Raw genomic sequence first — 20,757 nt, 5'->3', positions numbered from 1 at the left:
CATAAGATAAATATGCAACAACTATGGCTTTTGTTAGAATTGGGGGTCTCTAGTTGGCACAGGTAGGGACTTGTGACAAATAGGGACCTTCACCTCTAGTCAGGATAAGGGGATTACACACCTAAAATAACCCCTGCTCACCCCCTTCGTAGCTTGGCACGAACAGCAAGGCTTTATCTCAGAGGCGTTGTAAGTTAAGCATTTATGACCACATACAGTAAACCCAGTGACAACACTGCAAATGGACACCACACAAGGTTTTATATAAAAAATAAGTATCCTTTATATAGAGTTACCACCAGACCAATAAACGACAAAATGAATCCACAGTACTATTAGAATTCAAGAGTTCTGGTTGAAAAGGCTTAAATCAAGGTTCGGTGCGAGTCGGTAGCTCTGTCCGCTACGGCGTTGTTAAAATAACACAGAGTCTAACAAATCCAGCGGACCGCGTCGGTACGGGCCCACTCAAATGTCGACAGACTCAGTCACAGTACCTTTTACTTGAGGCGGCTGGCACGGATGTGCGAGCCGGTTCCGGTGTTCATCGCGGTGCAGAAAAGAAAGCGTTGCAGGACGTGTTGTCCCTCGATGCGGTGCAGGCAGCGGCCCGTTGACAGAGTCAGTGGATCCAAGGCATGCGTTGCAGGGCAAGACAGTGCTTTGATGCAGTGCTTCCAGCTTGCGGTGCGGCGAGAGAGCGGGAGTTCGGGAGCTGGTGTCGATCAGTCTGGATAGCGGTGCGAGTTGGGCGGTGCGTCACAAAGCGTGCGAGGCGGTGCCCAACTCTGGTGCATTCACAGGACTCGAAGTCAGCAGCAGTGACTGCGTCGGGCAGACCAGTACGAGTCGGTGTAGCGAGGCGTTGCATGTCGCGGTGTCCACAGGTTACGGTGCAGACAACCGCTTGGTGACACCGTCAGGACTGAGTCAGTGAGCTCAGAGCCACTGAAACAGCGTTTCCAGCAGCAATTCACAAAGGCTGTGAAGTCCACTGGTCCTGGGACTTCGGTCAGGGGGCAAGCTCTCTTCCAAGCCCTTGGAGATCTTTTGCTCAAGTTGAAAGTAAAGTCCACGAAGTTCTTTCTCCTCTCTTTGGTAGTCAGGCAACCACTGCAGGCCAATCCCCCAAGCAGCACTTCAGCTTAGGAATAGTCTCTCCTCAGTTTCTTCAGGTTCCTCTCCTCACCAGAGGTTTCGTCTTGTAAGTCCAGAAGTGATCTAATTTCTTGGGAACAGGGTCCCAATATTTATACCCCAAAATCCTTTGTTCTCTGAGGGGAGAGGGGCCTGTGCCCAGTCCAAACCAATTCTGAAGCACTCTGTTTACCAGACTTCTCCTTTCCTTTCACAGTGCAGGGCTGGCACATCATACTCCCCACAGGAGGTAGAGCCAGCATTGTGGAAGGCAAGTACAGCCCTGGAGCACTTTGTTGACAGTCTTCCTTCTCTTCTTTCAGTATGCAGGGCAGAGACATCAGAGGCACCACAGGGGGTGGAGCCAGCACTGGGGGGGGGCGGGCACAGTCCTATTCAGGTCCCAGGTGCAACTCCTCCCTCCCATCTAGATGCAGATCTCTCTATTCACCACTGGGCTGCCCCAGCCTGTCTCCTGGAATCCCCCAGTCCTGTCACTCACAAACCCACACAAAGGAATACACAACCTCACAGAGGCAGGCTAGAAAGGTTAGGCAAGCAAATACCTCCTTTCTAAAAGTGGTATTTGTAAACACAGAATGTTAAAACCCACTTTACTAAAAGATGTATTTTATCATTCTGAGTTCAGGCATACTAAACTCGAATTTCTACCATGTTCTCTGAGTCTGTTAGGATTATAAAGTCTAATAATTCTAACAGCCCATTCTGGCCTATGGAAAACTGGTAGCCTTGCAATAGTGAAAAACGAAAATGGCTGCAATTCACTATTTGGACATGCCGCACACATCATGGCTTGTCCTACCTTATACTTACAATGCACCCTGCCCGTGGGCCTACCATAGGATTGACTAATATGAAGAAAAGGGACGGTTTAGGAACTGGCAAGTGGGTGCACTTGCCCAGTCAGCATGACAGTACCAGACTGCACGCAGGCTCTGCAATGGCAGACCTTAGACACGTTTTACAAGGCCGCTTCTGTGGGTGGCACAACCAGTGCTGCAAGCCCACTAGCAGCATTTGGATTTACACGCCCTGGGCACACTCATTTGACTGTACTAGGGTCTGATAAGTAAACCAAATAGTGAATCATGGAATCACCAATTAATACATTCATTTACAATAGGGAGAGCATATGCACTTTAGCACTGATCAGCAGTGGTAAAGTGCCCAGAGTCATAAAATAGGCAACAACAGGTCAGAAAAAATATAGGAGGAAGGCAAAAAGCTCAGGGATGACCCTGCAAAAAGGGCCAAGTCCAACAGCTTTGGTGTATGAAATATTGAAAATGCTTCCGTTCTGAAATGATGAGACTGTGAAAGAACTATAACGAGTCTCCTTCGAGTTACATCAATTGCAACGAAGGGTGCCAAGGGCCATAGCCAGGAAAAAATCCCCACTCTAGTCAGGATAAGGGAATTACATTCCTAAAATAAATGATGCTCACCCCCTTGGTAGCTTGGCACGAGCAGTCAGGCTTATCTTAGAGGCAGTGTGTAAAGCATTTTTACATAACCCAAAGTAATACAGTGTACACAGTGCAAAAGGACACCACACCAATATTTTTATAAAATTAAAACAAGACCAAAACAACAAAAATCCACAATACTGTATGAAAAAAAAGTCTGTGTTCATCTAAATAAGTTTCAAACAAAGTTCCTCGATGTCGATAGCTTTGTCCGGGGCTACCATGGCGTTGTGAACAACAAATCCAACAGTTCTGGCTAGTCGCGGGCCAGCTACGGTATTGGGAAGACCCGCCAACAGTACCTGTGAGAAATGCAGGGCAATGAGGCCCTCGAAGTCACTCGTGTTGCAGGTCGAGCTCCTCTCTGATGGAATCAGGAGCACTGACGTCGGCAGGCGTCAGGTGATTCCGTGCGAAGTAGCAGCGGTGCGGCGTGCGGTGCCCTAAGGTGATGGTGCGAGCAGCGGCTCGTTGGCGGCGTCGGATGGTGCCGTCGGTGAGACCCGGGTGGCGGTGCGAGATGAAGGCGGTGCTCGTCACAGTGCTAGGAGGTCATGTGCAAGCAGCGTCGTCGTCGTTGCTGAAGCGCTGTCGGCGGCTGACGAGTGGGAGTCGATGGTGCTGACTTCGGTGGCCAAGGTTGCGGTGCGGGATGAGGGCTGTGCTTCGTGTGTTTTACGAGTGGTGCCCTCGAACCACGGTGCAAGCAGCGGTGTCAATTTCGGCGTGGAGCGGCATTGTTGGGGAGGCCAGGTGTCCTCGTGTAGCAACGCGTTGCGGATTGCGGTGCCCACAGGTCGCGGTGCGATAAGCAGCTCAGTGGCGGCATCAACAGGCGTCTTCGGTGAGACCAAGTTTACGGTGCGGCGTTGCGGCGGTGCTCTCTGCATTGCCAAGGCTTCGCGTGAAGCAAGGCGGTGCGGAGTGCAGTGCCCACAGGTCCTTTGCAGGCAGCGGCTCGGTGGCGGTATCGACAGGCGTCGTCGGTGAGACCAAGGTTGCCTTCAGGACATGGAGTCGGCAGCAGCGTCGTAGACGTTGTTGAGTTGCTTTTCCTCTGATACAGCACAAAATACACAGTCCCCAGTGCTGCGGGCAGAAGAGCTTAAAATCTTTGCTGTTCCTGGGACTTCACGAACAGGGGGCAAGCTGTACTTCAAGCCCTTGGAGAGACTCACAAAATAGATTGCAGAAAGTCCAGTCCCGGCCTTTCACTGCCCAAGACAGAAGCAGCCACTGCAGGTCAGCCCAGCAAAGCATCCAGAAAAGTGGTAGTTCCACCTCACAGCTTCACCAGCTCTTTACTTGGCAGACTTCCTGATCCAGATGAGTTCTAAAGTTCAGGAATCTGGGCCCCAGTATTTGTATTAAAAAATCCTTTGATCCTCTAGGCAGAGGGTGGCTGTGCTCAGCCAGAACCAGTTCTGCCTTCTCTGGTGTGAATACCTGGCAGGAGGTGGATACGGCATTGTCAGAGGCGGACCAGGCCCTTTGAGGTGCAAGGAAATCTCCTCCCCCTTCCCCCATTGCAGCCCAGGTCTATTCAGCCCTTTCCTGACCCTACCTAGACTATCAGGAACCCTCCTGCTCCCCAGCGTTCTGTCATCTGAAACCCAGACAGGCAATCCACATTCCAGAAAGGCACACTGGATGACTGAGCAAGAAAATACTTACTGTCTAAAAGTGGAATGTTCAAACACAGAATGTAAAAATCACCTCCACTAAAAGATGAATTTTAACATTCAGGCAGGCATACTAAAATCGAATTTCAACCTTGTTCCCTGGGTCAGTTTAGGATTATAAAATGTTATAATCAAACTGCCCATTCTGGCCTATGAGAACAGATAGCCTTGCAATAGTGAAAAACTAAATTGGCTGTTATTCACTATCAGGAAATGCCACACACACCCGGGCATGTCCTACCTTTCAAATACACTGCACCCTGCCCACAGGGGTACCTTGGGCCTACCTTAGGGGTGCCTGATATGTAAGAAAAGGGAAGGTTAGGGACTGGCAAGTGTGTGCACTGGCCAAGTTGACAGGGCAGTTACAAACTGCGCAGACTCTACAATGGCAGGTCTGAGGTGCCTTTTCTGGGCTACTCGCGTGAGTGGCACAATCAGTGTTGCAGGCCCACGAGTAGCATTTGATTCACAGGCCCTGGCACACTCAGTGCACTTTACTAGGGACTAACAAGTAAATCAAATACCCAATCGTGGAAACACCAATCCATAACACAATTACCACAGAGAGCGCATGCACTTTATCACTGACCAGCAGTGCGAAAAGTGCGCAGAAACGTTACGCCAGCAAAAACAGAGTCCAAACCGGGAGGTCAGAAAGCAATAACTCAGGGGAAACACGCCAAAAGATGCCAAGTCTAACAGTGGTACTGCTGCAGTGTTAAGATTTATTTTTTCACTAAGGGTGAGAGCAAAAATGGAGAAAGCAAATATAAGGAGATGATGGAGGGAGCGCCAAAACTTTTCAGACACTCACCCCAGTCACAGATCTGGGTTGAATCCATCATCATTCTTTAGCTCACTTTGCCACCCCAGTTCAGACCCAGCTATATGCAAATCAAAGCTTAGCACCGACAGGACCCTGCCCACTTAAAGCCCTGATTCGCCCCAGGGGTGGTACATGAGATCCCACAGCAGGGGCTCTGGAACTCTGGAAGACCATATTACTTTTGTAAGCGATCACAGCTCAAGGCGGGACCTGGGTGCAGAAAGGGCCCCCAGGAGAACAACAGATTAGACTCTCACTAAGCTCCGCCCACTCAGCTACACTGGTCCTAATCTCTAACCCCTGTCTGTTTTATGGGCTGTGCCATTTTGGCAGGGAGATTAGAGAGAGCGGCAGTGGGTACAAACGCTGCAGACAGGGTGCTCCTCTGGAGACGAGACAGACTGCTAATGCCTCATCTGCTCTGCTACCTGCTACAGTCCCACCACCCAATTTCACATTGGACTTCAACCCAGCAGCACTGCACCGTGCAAGACTTGGCCCGAGAGCTTACGAGTCATGTGTGTTTCACTCTGCTCATGGCATTGTGCTCCAAATGTATAATTGTGCCCAGATTTCCGGAGTGCCATGCTTGTCTTTATTTTACGTCCTTTCCCTGCTCTAAATAGACTTCTTGGCTTTGTTTGTGAGACACACGCTGGAGAGTTAGCTGGGCTTCTGGACTGGAATGGATACACGAAGATTCTCCTATGGTAAATGTGTAACCTTGTTGCCAAGTAATGCATAGGTACTAAATATCTAGTATTAGATTAAATCGCTCCAATTCACAAAGACATGTGTGAAGTACAACAGATGCATGTAACACCCTTTGATGACTCTAAATTGGGTGTATACTCTTCCTTGCTCACCCAGGTGTAACTAACTAGTCTACGAAGAAATCGAAATGGAAGGTATTCACTCTGGCACCTGTTTTCCCAATGCTACATGTTAGGGAATTAAAAAAAAGTAAGATAAATGTTGATTTAATGTTTTTTTTTGTTCCAGTTGAAATATGCTTCTCTAAAATATCACTCCTTTCTTCAACCAGAGCACTTTCCCCACTTTCAGTAGCACTTCCAACCTACATATTTTAGTTGTAAAGTGAGGAGCGTTTGCAACGTCAGAGCCTAGTAGGCGCTCACCACCTTTGCACTGCCCACCAATGCTTGAAATTGAAAAATAGAAGTGCAGGTGTACCAGATAACTTTTTTGTTTCTGAGAAGTGCTGCTACTCTCCAAATAAAAGTATAACGCCCACTATTGTAACATACTTTTAAAACTAAATCAGCAGATTGTAATCATGAGTATTTAGATACGCATAGCCCTTCATTCACAACTGGTTCAGGCTTTGTGAGTCGGTAATACATTACAGAGATATGAATCACTACTTTTTCATGTTATAGCGGACAGGAGGATTGGGACAAATGGCTGTTCACCAGCTTCCATTCCAAGCTGATATTTGTTGACACTTTTCAAATGTTGCTTATAGTTTTATAAATATTCACTCTCTGTGTGACCACTTAGGAGCAATGACAATGGATATATTTTCAGGTCTGGTCTATCATGTAATCAAAAATTCATAAACAACAAATACATACATAGAATAGTTTTAGGTCACCCCACTTCATCCAACTCTCATTCATATTTTCCGTCCGCCCGCCACAGCATGCCGCATGGAGAAATGAGTTAGCTGACATTGTCTCTCCTGCACTACACAAGGGCCTTCTTTTTCTGATCACATGTGCATTTCTGCCTTATAAGAAGTGCAGATCAGTTATAAGGCTAGCGGGTCAACTCTTCACTTTGCCACAGCTTTTTTCCCATTCTTTATCCTTTTTTAAAAAAAATCTTCTTTTTATTTGTGTCAATGCGAATCATAGTTTATTGTGATGAGTATGAAAAAGTGCTTCTATACTTGTTCTAAAGGACCTGCCTGTTGGGAAACACATACTGTCTATTAAAATGAGATGCAATGGTTATTTTTTTTAATGTAAAATGTTATTGCGGGCATATGGTCGCCACCTTAAGGCAATAGTACGCTTCCTTTTAGTATTCTTTTATTTGTGTGGCATTTACTTCCAATGTAAAAAATTAAAATAAATTATCATTTCTTCAGTTCGCCGAAGCCAGACCTATCAGCTTTTCAATTCTTATTTTATTTAGCCCTTCGATCGTGCTTGTGCATAGAATCGCTGTGCATTAAAAGGAGCAGGTGGTACATCAGAGGACGACTGTGGGTGGGAGGATAAACTTAGTTTTACGTCAGACATGCCAATAGACTCGGTTCAGGCGGGAGGCTCCCTATTTTCTAGGCCAAACGTTAATTTATTTGGCTGTCTCCAAATTGAAATTGCTTCTCTTTTAATAGCAGTCATTGGGAGAAATACATTCTCCCGATTATTTATTTTAAATCTCCGACTTTCATCTTCTAATATGTCGGCAGCATGTATGTTGAGAGTTAATATGAACAGCGGAGGACTTATGCGACGACAACAACATGCATTATGTGGCAGCCGCAGGAATGGTCGGTCACCAGATCAATGCTCATTCGAGTCTGCTTCCGAAAGCATCCGACCTGAGCTTTTGCGACAACATATTCTTCAGTGCACAAACGAAAAATCCCGGAAGTAACTGGAGGCGGGAACTGACTCTGTGGCCTCTTCCGCTTGTGCGCCACAGCTGGTTGTATTTTCTCTCACTTGTCATTTAGGCCTACAAGAACACCGTGGCGAGTTCCTAAACAAGAACGAGCTTGCTTTTTTCCATTCTCAAGCAATTCATTTCCTGTGACAGGAAATGTGATGCACTCGACATCTTCACCGCAGCTGCGAATCCAACAACTGCATACATTTCATCTTATCTGTATTCAGCAGCCAAGGTGTTGTTATGGAGAGCGTCTTTGCCACTCTCCAGCTGGACCTCAGAATAATTTGATTTCGATATAATTCGCAGATGCTCCTCGGGGAGAGAAGGAGACCTTATTCAAAGTGCTACTTTATATTTTCAGCTGATCTGAGTTAACTTTGGCAAGCAATTTGTTGACGATGTGTACGTTTCTAACCTAGCAGTCAGTTCAGGAAACGCTCTCCGAAGCAGCACAATGGGTTTTCAAATCAGATTTTTAGAGCGCACTCTCAACTAGAGATAAAGAAACATGGGCGAGTAATATCAAAGAGAGCGAGCAGGTGCCAGATATATATAGTGCTTATAAATCAACGGATTATAAATCAAGAAGTATCTAGGCACTTGGTCAGGATGAGAAGTGATGGTAAAGAAAACTGTTTGAAAGAAAACAGGAAGGCATTGGAAAGAGTTTCACATGGAAGTGAAATAGCCAGTTCAATAACCCTTGAGTTTAGTGAATAGGGATTTGGAATACCACTGAAAAGTCATAGCATGAGAGTTCTATATTGCGGACCTATCCCTGTGGGGGTAGCTCTACAAAGACGGAGAAATATCTCTTTAGTTCAGTAGCAGAATATAGTTCTTGCGAGTACTAATCAGTGTTGTGGTCTTTCTTTTATGTTGTGGGGAGAATGGCATTAGGGGCCTGATTTAGAGTTTTGCGAATGGTACTCCATCACCAATCTGACGGATATCCTGTCCACTTTATAACAAGTAAAAGTAACCGCCACCAAATTTTATATCGGACCCCATGTCAATGCAGCGTTACTGGCACATAAGTTCACAAGAATCATTTGCTTCTGTTCTCTGTCCTGTCTGCATCTTGGTGGCATTGCCCTCAACCCAATAGAGATCATTGTTTCGCTTTGGAGTCTGGGTCTCCGTCTGTCATTAATTGATAGCCAAAGGGAATTCTAGCGTGTGTGAAGAAATGAATTGAGGACTTGACCATGGAAGCTTGAGTACTTCCCATCATTCATCCTGAAAGGACGGACAAAGGCATACATCACACAATGAAAATTGACATTTAAGAAACACCACATACAGAAAGAACACCCAGACGTGCAAAACATTTGCATACTCAAACTTGAAAAGTTAAAGAAAGATTCTCATTTTAAGTGAAGGTAGGAGACCCATATTTTATATGGATTTATTCCAGATTTTTCATTTTTCACTTCCTTACAAACACTGAGACCTCCACCATCCACTCTCATTGCAAACCACCTGGTTCACCTTCATATCTAGATGCGTATCTGAAGTAGTTCTACTAACAAAGAAGTGTCACCGGTTACATTCCCGACGGTTGCAGATACTACAGATTTTTCGACCCGACTATCCTTTCACAAACATTCTCACGGAAGTAATTCCTGTTTATCGTAGCGGCGAACACAGCCCCTGAGGAAGGAACCTGCGTTCCAAAATGCATTGGGCCAGAGATTAAATATGGTTCAGTAGCTATGATGGAATTAATGTAGAAATTTGAAAACTTCTTGTATTGAAACTAGCATTTGTATTTGTAAAAAAGATGGACAGTGATCAAATGTGATGAAACAACATATGAATGATTTATGAACATGTATATGAATAAGTCACAACTTTATGTAATGAAATAACGAGTAAATACCGATATGCATATATCAATATCGTGGTATAAAGAGTCTGTTTGAAAATAATTAACGTTTGAAAAATTGTGAACATTTTGTTCAATAGGCACAGTGCACACTAGAGCAGGTTGATCCTGTTCATGGTCTGAATAGTAATTAGTGTGGAGCCAACACATGACGATAGTGTAGCACCCTTGGTTAAACAGGTTAAGTGAAAATAGAGTGTTAAGATTGAGTGCGCCTCTCTCACCCAGTTGTGGGTATTTACTTCACCTTCAGTTCTGCCATGTTTACTCACTCACCTCCACCCATATTCATTCAAGTCAAATATGCCATCATTCACATGAGCGTAGTTTTCCCTTCCTCTCTGCCATGACTTGCAAGGGTACCACATTCAAGTGCTCGAAGCATCTCTGGACTCCATTACCCTTTACCTTGTCCATAATCCCAATGCCTCATCTCACATCCTAACTCATCATACTTTAGGTCGCTTAACTATGCCCTTCTCTTTGTCATTAGCTCTCCCAGCCACCTTCATACCTTTATCCCAGTATTGTCTCACCCTCAACTACTGGACATCGCACTACGTGTGCTTCCTCAAGACAGATTTTCATCCTTTAATAAATCTTTAAATTACGTCACAACTTCCTATCAGGAACTCAGTTTCTCTCTCCAGCTTCATTCAATATTGGCTTTTGCAAACAATAAACCTTCTACTGCCTCCCCCCATATACCAACATTACTCACTTTATCCACTTGGTCAATGATATAACTCCTTTCTTTTCTATTCAAATTAGCATATTTTGAAATATGTACTCACAGCATTACTAACTGCACCACATCTAAAGCCCACTCGTCCAATGTTCTCTTCCACAGTGAACTGTCTCAGGTTGTCCTAATCCCCACCAACAGTTTTCCCCACCAACACAGTCCATATTGTTAAATATGAAAAATGTTCATGCACCCCTTGTGAGGCCAGATCAATGCTGTCTTCTCTAGTTTCATCAGCTGTTTCTCTTGGCTATTTATTCTGTCTCTTCCCTCTGGCATCTACCCAAATTATTCCATGTTCACTGTGGTCAAGCTACTGGTCAAGAAATCTAGCTCTTCTGTTAATTATTGCAAATCTACTACAATACATTTCTTATAAAAATTCTTGAGTGTCTAGTGTTCAACCAACTCATCTTCTATCCCTTCTCCAGCAACTGATAAGAACTCTCCAATCTATCTTCCAAGGTATAAGCTGCATAGAATACTCCATTACCTACATATTTAATTTATATATCTGTCCATCTGAAGCAAGTGCCTTAAATCCTTATCCTCCTTAACATCAGTGAGCCGTTGGCACTGTCAGCACTGCTGCCACCCTAGAAATCCTTAACTTGTTATGCACTGCCACATTGACCCTCAACTCGTTCAACTATTATCCTTCAAGTCTCCATCCTGGGCCACTTACTTCACCCTCTACATCATGCCCCTTTGATGACTGTTAGAAGCGGCTGTCTCTAGTTGGCAGAGGTATACACTTCTGACAAATAGGGACACACCTTTTCTAGTCAGGGCAAGAGGATCACACACTTAGATAACCCCTGCTCACCCCCTTGGTAGCTTGGCAAAGCAGACAGGCTTATCTCAGAGGCAGTGCGTTAAGCATTTATGACCACATACAGTAATAAAGTGAATACACTACCAATGGACACGACACAGTAGTATTATAAAAATAAGTATTTTTATATAAGGCTTAGCACAAGACCAAATAACGACAAAAATATACCACAATCTTAATAAATACTCTTGGAAGGAAAAATAATAGTTCAAGCACGGTTTCTTCTTAGCACAAAAGTCTTTAGTATCAAAAGCTTCTCTTCTTCTCTAAATCACAGTTCTTGGCAACAATGTAACCCACACGGGAGTCACACGACGTCGAGGCAAAGTTAATCCAAAGGGTCGGCGTCGACCGCGAGGAGCGCTACGTCGAGCCCGGAGTCGCACAGACCCCAACAACACAGTACCTTGGAAAAGTGAAGCACTCGATGATCAGCGGCGTCGAGATGTCCGGCGTCGCGTCTTCGGCGTCGATCGGGCCTCGGAGTCGGGGCGATCTGCAGCGGCGTCGACCGAAGTCAGGCGGGAGCAGCGCTCACGAGATAAAGCAGGATACGGCGTCGTCGATGTCGATGTTGCAAGAGTGAGCAGCGCTCATGGCGTCGAGAGGGCTCGAAGTCGATGCGATCAGCAGCGGTGCAGACACGAGGTCACTTGGAGCTGGAGCCGAACTCACTACTCACTGGCGTTGCTGCTGGCGTCGATTAGCCCTGTGACTACAACAGGAGACTGGCACTCTTCCAGCCCTTGGAGATTTTCTTAGCAAAGAGTGAGAGTACACACCCAGTTCCTCTCTCCTGGTTCCTTGGCAAAAATAAAGAAGCAATGCAGGATTCCCCCAACAAACAGCACTCTGGCAGAAGGGGTAGGCAGTCCTTAGATCAGCAGGCTTCTTGTCCTTGGTTCAGGTTTCCTTGTCAGAAGTGATCTGAATTCTTGGTTCAGGGGTCCTTCTCTTATACCCCTTTTTGGCTTTGATCCCTTTGTCCATGCAGGGGAATTTCCCCCCATCTTGGGTTTGTTGTGGGTGTTGCCAGGCCGAAGCACCTGGCCTATTCACTGGGCAGGGCAGAGTCCTCAGCCGCTCAGCAGGAGCGGAGCCAGCATTGTCACTGGCAGGGGCAGGGCCATTAGCTGCCCGGCAGGAGGTGGGCCAGGAAAGTCCCAGGCAAGCACAGAGTCATCAGTCGCCTGGCAGGGGGGCGGAGCCAGCATTGTATCAGGCAGGGCAGGCTATCAAGAGCTACTCTTCCCCTACTCTCAATGCAAATGCCCCACTCATCCCACACTGACTCATTCAGACTCTCTGGAGCCACCCAGCTCCTGTCACACGCACACCAGAACCAGCAGAGACCAGTAGACAGTTGGACAAGAAAATAGCTACTTTCTAAAAGTGCTATTTTCAAACACAGAGTCCAAAAACCATCCACACAAACGGATGCGTTATTAAACCCTGAGTTCAGGGATACCAAACTCGACATTGCACCATGCTCCCCGAGCCCGCTAGGATTATAGCATTAATAATCCTGGCAGCCCATTCTAACTGATGGAGAGCAGGTTACCTTACAATAGTGAAAAACGACTATGGCTGTAATTCACTATTAGGACATGCCAACCTTGTCAGGCTTGTCCTACCTTATGCTTACAATGCACCCTGCCCGTGGGCCTACCACAGGGGTGACTAACATGAAGTTAAGGGAAGGTTTAGGGACTGGCAAGTAGGTGTACTTGCGCAGTCCTCGTGACAGTCAGACTGCACGTGGTCTAGCAATGGTAGACCTTCAGACATACTTTTACTAGGCCGCTCTTGTGGGTGGCACAACATGTGCTGCAAGCCCACTAGCAGCATTTGTATTTACAAGCCCTGGCACTCCTGGTGCACGCTACTAGGGACTGATAGTAAACCAAATAAGCCAAACATGGAAGTAAATCAATACAGCAATTTCACATAGGGAGCACTTGCACTGTGGCACTGATCAGCAGTGGCACAGTGCCCAAAGCATATACCAGCAAAAACATCGTAAACAGAGGAGGCAAACAGAAAAAATGGAGGAGAAACTCATGCCAATGATGCCAGGTCTAACACGTGTCCCCTCCAGCTGAAATGTGGGGAGAACTACCCTTACCCTAGGGAGTCCTCATCACTAAGGCGGAAAAATCTGGACAGACCATCAGCATTGGCGTGATCTGTGCCAGGGCGGTGTTCCACCGTGAAGTCCATCCCCTGTAGGGAAATGGACCACCTCAACAGCTTTGGATTCTCACCCCTCATCTGCATCAACCATCTGAGGGGCCTGTGGTCTGTCTGAACCCGGAAGTGAGTCCCAAACAGGTAGGGTCTTAGCTTCTTCAGCGCCCAGACCACAGCAAATGCTTCTCTTTCTATCGCACTCCACCTCTGTTCCCTGGGAAGTAACCTCCTGCTGATGAAGGCTACAGGTAAGTCTCGGCCCTCTTCATTCACCTGAGCTAGAACAGCCCCCACGCCATGCTCTGAAGCGTCCGTCTGGACAACAAATTCTTTAGAAAAGTCGGGTGCCTGGAGTATGGGTGCTGTGCACATTGCAGTTTTCAGGGTGTCAAAGGCCGTCTGACAGGCGTCAGTCCAGTTCACAAGTCTTGGCTGCTTCCTGGAAGTCAGCGAAGTCAAGGGGTGCACAATGTTACCATAATCCTTGACAAACCTCCTGTAATAACCCGTGAGACCCAAGAAGGCTCTCACCTGAGTCTGGGTTTTGGGCGGTGCCCATGCCAGGATGGTATCAATCTTGGGTTGCAGGGGGGCCACCTTGCCGCTCCCTACTTGGTGCCCCAAGTACACCACTGAACCCTGCCCAATCTGGCACTTACTGGCTTTGATTGTGAGGCCTGCTCTGCGCAGGGCCAACAACACTTCCTGGAGGTGGCGCAAGTGTTCCTCCCAGCTGGCGCTGAACACTGCGATGTCGTCCAGGTAGGCGGCACTGAAATCCTCCAGTCCAGCCAAGACCTGGTTGACCAACCTCTGGAAGGTGGCAGGGGCATTCTTCATCCCAAAGGGCATAACCCGGAACTGGTAGTGCCCATCTGGTGTGGAGAATGCTGACCTCTCTTTTGCCCCATCGGTCAAGGCGATCTGCCAGTACCCAGACGTTAGATCAAACGTACTAAGGTACCGGGCAGCCCCTAACCGATCTATGAGCTCATCAGCTCTGGGGATGGGGTGCGCGTCAGTCTTGGTGCCTGAATTGAGTCCTCGGTAATCCACACAGAACCGAAGTTCCGGTGAAGCACCGGGCGCTGCAGCCTTTGGGACCAAGACCACTGGGCTGGCCCAAGGACTGCTAGAGGACTCAACCACCCCTAAGGCAAACATTTTGGAGACCTCCTCCTTGATGTATGCTCTGACTTTGTCAGTCACTCTGTAAGCCTTGTGCTTCACAGGAGTGCTGTCCCCGGTGTCCACATCATGGACACACCACTGAGTGACACCAGGAATCAAGGAGAACAGATCAGGGAATTGTCCCAACAATTGGCGACAATCCTGCTGCTGTTCGGGGGTCAGTGTGTCAGAGAGGACAACACCATCCACTGACCCATCTTGCTCCTTTGCAGACAGAAGGTCAGGAAGAGGCTCACTCTCCTCCTCCATTCCAGCATCTGTAGCTAGGAGCATGCCCACTTCGGACCTTTCTAAGTGGGGCTTCAAACGGTTGACATGCAGGACCCGCAAGGGGTTCCTGGGAGACTTTAAGTCCACCATGTAGGTGACATCGCTCTTTTTCTCCACAACCTCAAATGGTCCAGTCCACCTGTCCTTGAGCGCACAAGGTTCCACAGGGGACATGACCCAAACTTTCTGTCCAGGCTGAAGCTCTACCAGAGTGGCCTTCTGGTCGTACCACCGCTTCATCTCCTCCTGGCTGGCCTCCAGATTTGCCTGAGCAAGATCTCTGAAGCGCCTAGTCTGGTTCCTAAAGGCCAGCATGTAACTGTATACATCCTGGGGAGGTTTCCTGGGAGATTGCTCCCAGCCTTCTTTGACCAGACTCAAAGGTCCTCTTACCGGGTGACCATACAAAAGCTCAAAGGGGCTGAACCCTAGAGACTTCTGTGGCACCTCACGGTAAGCGAACAACAGGCATGGCAAGAGGACGTCCCTTTTACGCCTTATTGGTTCTTCCAGACCCATAATCATGCCTTTAAGGGTACGGTTGAATCTTTCAACCAACCCATTACCTTGAGGGTGGTAAGGAGTGGTGAACCTATAAGTTACCCCACACTCCTTCCACAGACACTTCATATAGTTGGAAATGAAGTTGGTTCCCCGGTCTGACACCACCTCTCTGGGGAACCCCATTCGGGAGAAAACACCCATCAGTGCCCGTCCCACCACGGGGGCAGTCACTGTTCTGAGAGGGATGGCTTCCGGGTACCGTGTGGCATGGTCCACCAAGACCAGGATGAACCTGTTGCCCAGGGCTGTCTTGGGGTCCAGTGGCCCAACAATGTCAATCCCCACCCGGTCAAAGGGGGTACTGACCACGGGGAAAGGTTGGAGGGGAGCCTTCTGCTTCCGCCCGCTTTTCCCACTTGCCTGGCAAGTCTGACAGGTCTTGCACTGGATGTCTACATCCCTTCTCATCTGAGGCCAATAAAAATGGGTGACAAGCCTGTCATAGGTCTTGTCCTGCCCCAGATGTCCAGCTAACGGAACGTCATGAGCCAAACCCAGTAGGAAGGCTCTGAAGCGCTGGGGTACCACCAGCACACGGGCTGACCCAGGCTCAGCAGCCTTAGGCTCGCTATACAGGAGGTCGTTCTCCCAGTAAACAAAATGTGACCCTGACTGATCACCTGAGGTTTGGGCTGAGGCCTGCTGCCTCATACCCACAAGAGAAGGGCACACTTTCTGTTCTGCACAAAATTCTTCCCTGGAGGGACCACCATCCTGCTGCCTGTGGGTCAGCTCGGGCAGGTCTCCCAGTTCAGCAACTTGTTCACCTGTGGGTTCCAGGGCATACCCCTCAAGGTCTGCCTCCTCCTGGACCACGGGAACTACGGGGGACGGTTTCCCGCGCCCCCTGCCTCTTCTCTTCACAGCTGGGCCCTGGGCCATACTTTCAGGCTCCAGAACCCCATCAACACCCTTACTTGCTGTCATGGATCGAGTGGTTGCACACACCCACTCTGGCACACCCAACATTTTCAAATGTGTCTCCCTCTCCACCTTAGCCCAAGGGGAGTCTTCCAAATCGTTGCCCAGGAGACAATCAACAGGCATGGCGGGCCTTACAGCAACTTGAAGAGTACCTGAAATTCCCCCCCATTCAAAGGAAACTTGAGCTACCTCACACTCTCTCTGGGAGTTGTCAGCAGCTATCATAGGGTAGAATGCGTGGGGAACAACCTGCTCTCTGGACACCAAGTGACACTTGACAGCTGTCACACTCGCTCCGGTGTCTCTGAGAGCTTCCACTCTATGGCCATTAATGGTCACCCACTGCCTATATTTCTTAGTGTTACTAGGCAGAGGGGGTGGCGGAACCAATTCCATGTCTCCTAGAGAGACCAGGGACATCTCTGCGGGACCCTCCCCACCATGGGCAACCATCTCCTCCCCTCCCAGGGCTACACTCGCCAACTGACGGGGGGCGGCACGTGGTGGTGCACTGGGTGGTGCACTAGAGTTCTTCAAGGGACACTGAGGATCATAAAAACGGTGTCCCACCTGCTTACAAGCGAAGCAAGTCATGGGGTCCCTACGAACAGGTTTACCTGTCGGGGCCTCTGATTTCTTATCTGGGGGAGGCTGGGAACCCTTCCCTTGGTTCTCTTGGGGATTACTTTGGGGCCCTTTCTGGAACTCCTTCTGTTTACCCTTGTCCCCCCCACTCTTCTGCTGGGGACCCTGCCCACCTTTGGCTGAGTCTCCCACTGGACCCTTGTGGACCCTGTTACTGACCCAGCGGTCCGCCTCCTCAGCAAGTTTTCTAGGGTTAGATATCTTGCTATCAATAAGGTGCTGGCGCAGCTCTGGAAAACAGTTATTAGACAAGTGCTCCCAAGCAAACAAATCATAAAGAGCATCATAACTTTCCACTTTGCTGCCCTTTACCCAACCATCCATGGCTCTGCAAAAATATGACACATACTCCACCCACGTAGTACCAGGCAACTTCTTACATTCTCTAAAGGCCTGTCTGTACTTTTCTGGGGTTAGGCCATACCTTAACATTAAAGCATCTTTCATATGAGCATAAGACATCCTATCCTCAACAGGCATGTCTAACAGGGTATCTCTTCCCTCATTCACAAAGCGACCCCACAACCCCGCTCCCCAATCCTTCTCAGGGACCCGGTGGGCCAACAATGCTAACTCATATGCTTTAAACCATTGACCAATATCCTCATTCTTCTGAAAATCTTTGATCACATCTTTGGGAAAATAAAACCTACTTTCTGCAGGCACAGATGGGATGCTGCCACCAGAGGGATTCAATTCTAACTCTTTAGCTTTGAGCTCCAAATCCCTCAACTTGGTATCACGCTCAAAAGCTAACTTCTCTCTTTCAAACTCTAACCTTTTGATCTCCATATCAGCTTCTCTCCTGCCCCTTGCATTCTCTATCTCCAACTGCCCATTTATCTTAAGTTTTGCCATTTCCATGTTGTATGCTCGCTCCTTCGCCCTTTCTTCTCTTTCTTCAGGGGAAAGACCTTTGGAGGAAACACTGCTGCCAGGAGGGGATACAGGCCCATTCACGGGCACTTCCTCCTCCCCTTCCTCTGTCGGTACCACCACCGGATCAGAGGGATCTCTGGCCTCTAACCAGGCCTGCAATGCTTTGAGAAATTCTGGTTTGTTTTCGCAGCCTGTGGTAGGAACTTTAAATTGCTTGCAAAAGGATTTCAGATCCTGTAACTTGTAATCCTTTATCTTGCTCCTATCAAATTCCTCCACAACAACAACAGGGGCAGTGACTCCGGCGTCACTCATGGTCAAAACTGGCAGTTTAAAAAATCAAGCTTCAGGAAATTGGAGAACAAAAATAGAATCCTACCAAAAACAGATTGTGGCTGCGCTATGGTCTGCTTTCACTATGTAGCGCACACTAATCACTGCACATGGGTCATAAATGCAAAGTTCAAAATCCCACCGCTGACCCACCAATGTTAGAAGCGGCTGTCTCTAGTTGGCAGAGGTATACACTTCTGACAAATAGGGACACACCTTTTCTAGTCAGGGCAAGAGGATCACACACTTAGATAACCCCTGCTCACCCCCTTGGTAGCTTGGCAAAGCAGACAGGCTTATCTCAGAGGCAGTGCGTTAAGCATTTATGACCACATACAGTAATAAAGTGAATACACTACCAATGGACACGACACAGTAGTATTATAAAAATAAGTATTTTTATATAAGGCTTAGCACAAGACCAAATAACGACAAAAATATACCACAATCTTAATAAATACTCTTGGAAGGAAAAATAATAGTTCAAGCACGGTTTCTTCTTAGCACAAAAGTCTTTAGTATCAAAAGCAACTCTTCTTCTCTAAATCACAGTTCTTGGCAACAATGTAACCCACACGGGAGTCACACGACGTCAAGGCAAAGTTAATCCAAAGGGTCGGCGTCGACCGCGAGGAGCGCTACGTCGAGCCCGGAGTCGCACAGACCCCAACAACACAGTACCTTGGAAAAGTGAAGCACTCGATGATCAGCGGCGTCGAGATGTCCGGCGTCGCGTCTTCGGCGTCGATCGGGCCTCGGAGTCGGGGCGATCTGCAGCGGCGTCGACCGAAGTCAGGCGGGAGCAGCGCTCACGAGATGAAGCAGGATACGGCGTCGTCGATGTCGATGTTGCAAGAGTGAGCAGCGCTCATGGCGTCGAGAGGGCTCGAAGTCGATGCGATCAGCAGCGGTGCAGACACGAGGTCACTTGGAGCTGGAGCCGAACTCACTACTCACTGGCGTTGCTGCTGGCGTCGATCGGGCCCGGCCGCCGGCGTCGAGGAAGCGGGACACTGGAGCCGTTACTCACGATGTCGAGCTGGATTCGGCGGCGTCCGTCGGCGTCGAGATTGCTGGATTCTTTCAGAGGTGCTGGATTCACAAATTACAGCAAATAGCACTTTAAGCAGATGAAGTCCTTTAGCCCTGTAACTTCAACAGGAGACTGGCACTCTTCCAGCCCTTGGAGATTTTCTTAGCAAAGAGTGAGAGTACACACCCAGTTCCTCTCTCCTGGTTCCTTGGCAAAAATAAAGAAGCAATGCAGGATTCCCCCAACAAACAGCACTCTGGCAGAAGGGGTAGGCAGTCCTTAGATCAGCAGGCTTCTTGTCCTTGGTTCAGGTTTCCTTGTCAGAAGTGATCTGAATTCTTGGTTCAGGGGTCCTTCTCTTATACCCCTTTTTGGCTTTGATCCCTTTGTCCATGCAGGGGAATTTCCCCCCATCTTGGGTTTGTTGTGGGTGTTGCCAGTCCGAAGCACCTGGCCTATTCACTGGGCAGGGCAGAGTCCTCAGCCGCTCAGCAGGAGCGGAGCCAGCATTGTCACTGGCAGGGGCAGGGCCATCAGCTGCCCGGCAGGAGGTGGGCCAGGAAAGTCCCAGGCAAGCACAGAGTCATCAGTCGCCTGGCAGGGGGGCGGAGCCAGCATTGTATCAGGCAGGGCAGGCTATCAAGAGCTACTCTTCCCCTACTCTCAATGCAAATGCCCCACTCATCCCACACTGACTCATTCAGACTCTCTGGAGCCACCCAGCTCCTGTCACACGCACACCAGAACCAGCAGAGACCAGTAGACAGTTGGACAAGAAAATAGCTACTTTCTAAAAGTGCTATTTTCAAACACAGAGTCCAAAAACCATCCACACAAACGGATGCGTTATTAAACCCTGAGTTCAGGGATACCAAACTCGACATTGCACCATGCTCCCCGAGCCCGCTAGGATTATAGCATTAATAATCCTGGCAGCCCATTCTAACTGATGGAGAGCAGGTTACCTTACAATAGTGAAAAACGACTATGGCTGTAATTCACTATTAGGACATGCCAACCTTGTCAGGCTTGTCCTACCTTATGCTTACAATGCACCCTGCCCGTGGGCCTACCATAGGGGTGACTAACATGAAGTTAAGGGAAGGTTTAGGGACTGGCAAGTAGGTGTACTTGCGCAGTCCTCGTGACAGTCAGACTGCACGTGGTCTAGCAATGGTAGACCTTCAGACATACTTTTACTAGGCCGCTCTTGTGGGTGGCACAACATGTGCTGCAAGCCCACTAGCAGCATTTGTATTTACAAGCCCTGGCACTCCTGGTGCACGCTACTAGGGACTGATAGTAAACCAAATAAGCCAAACATGGAAGTAAATCAATACAGCAATTTCACATAGGGAGCACTTGCACTGTGGCACTGATCAGCAGTGGCACAGTGCCCAAAGCATATACCAGCAAAAACATCGTAAACAGAGGAGGCAAACAGAAAAAATGGAGGAGAGACTCATGCCAATGATGCCAGGT

This window comes from Lissotriton helveticus, chromosome 12, assembly GCF_964261635.1.
Source record: "Lissotriton helveticus chromosome 12, aLisHel1.1, whole genome shotgun sequence".
Lineage (NCBI taxonomy): Eukaryota > Metazoa > Chordata > Amphibia > Caudata > Salamandridae > Lissotriton > Lissotriton helveticus.
Note: the sequence above shows the minus strand (reverse complement) of the source record.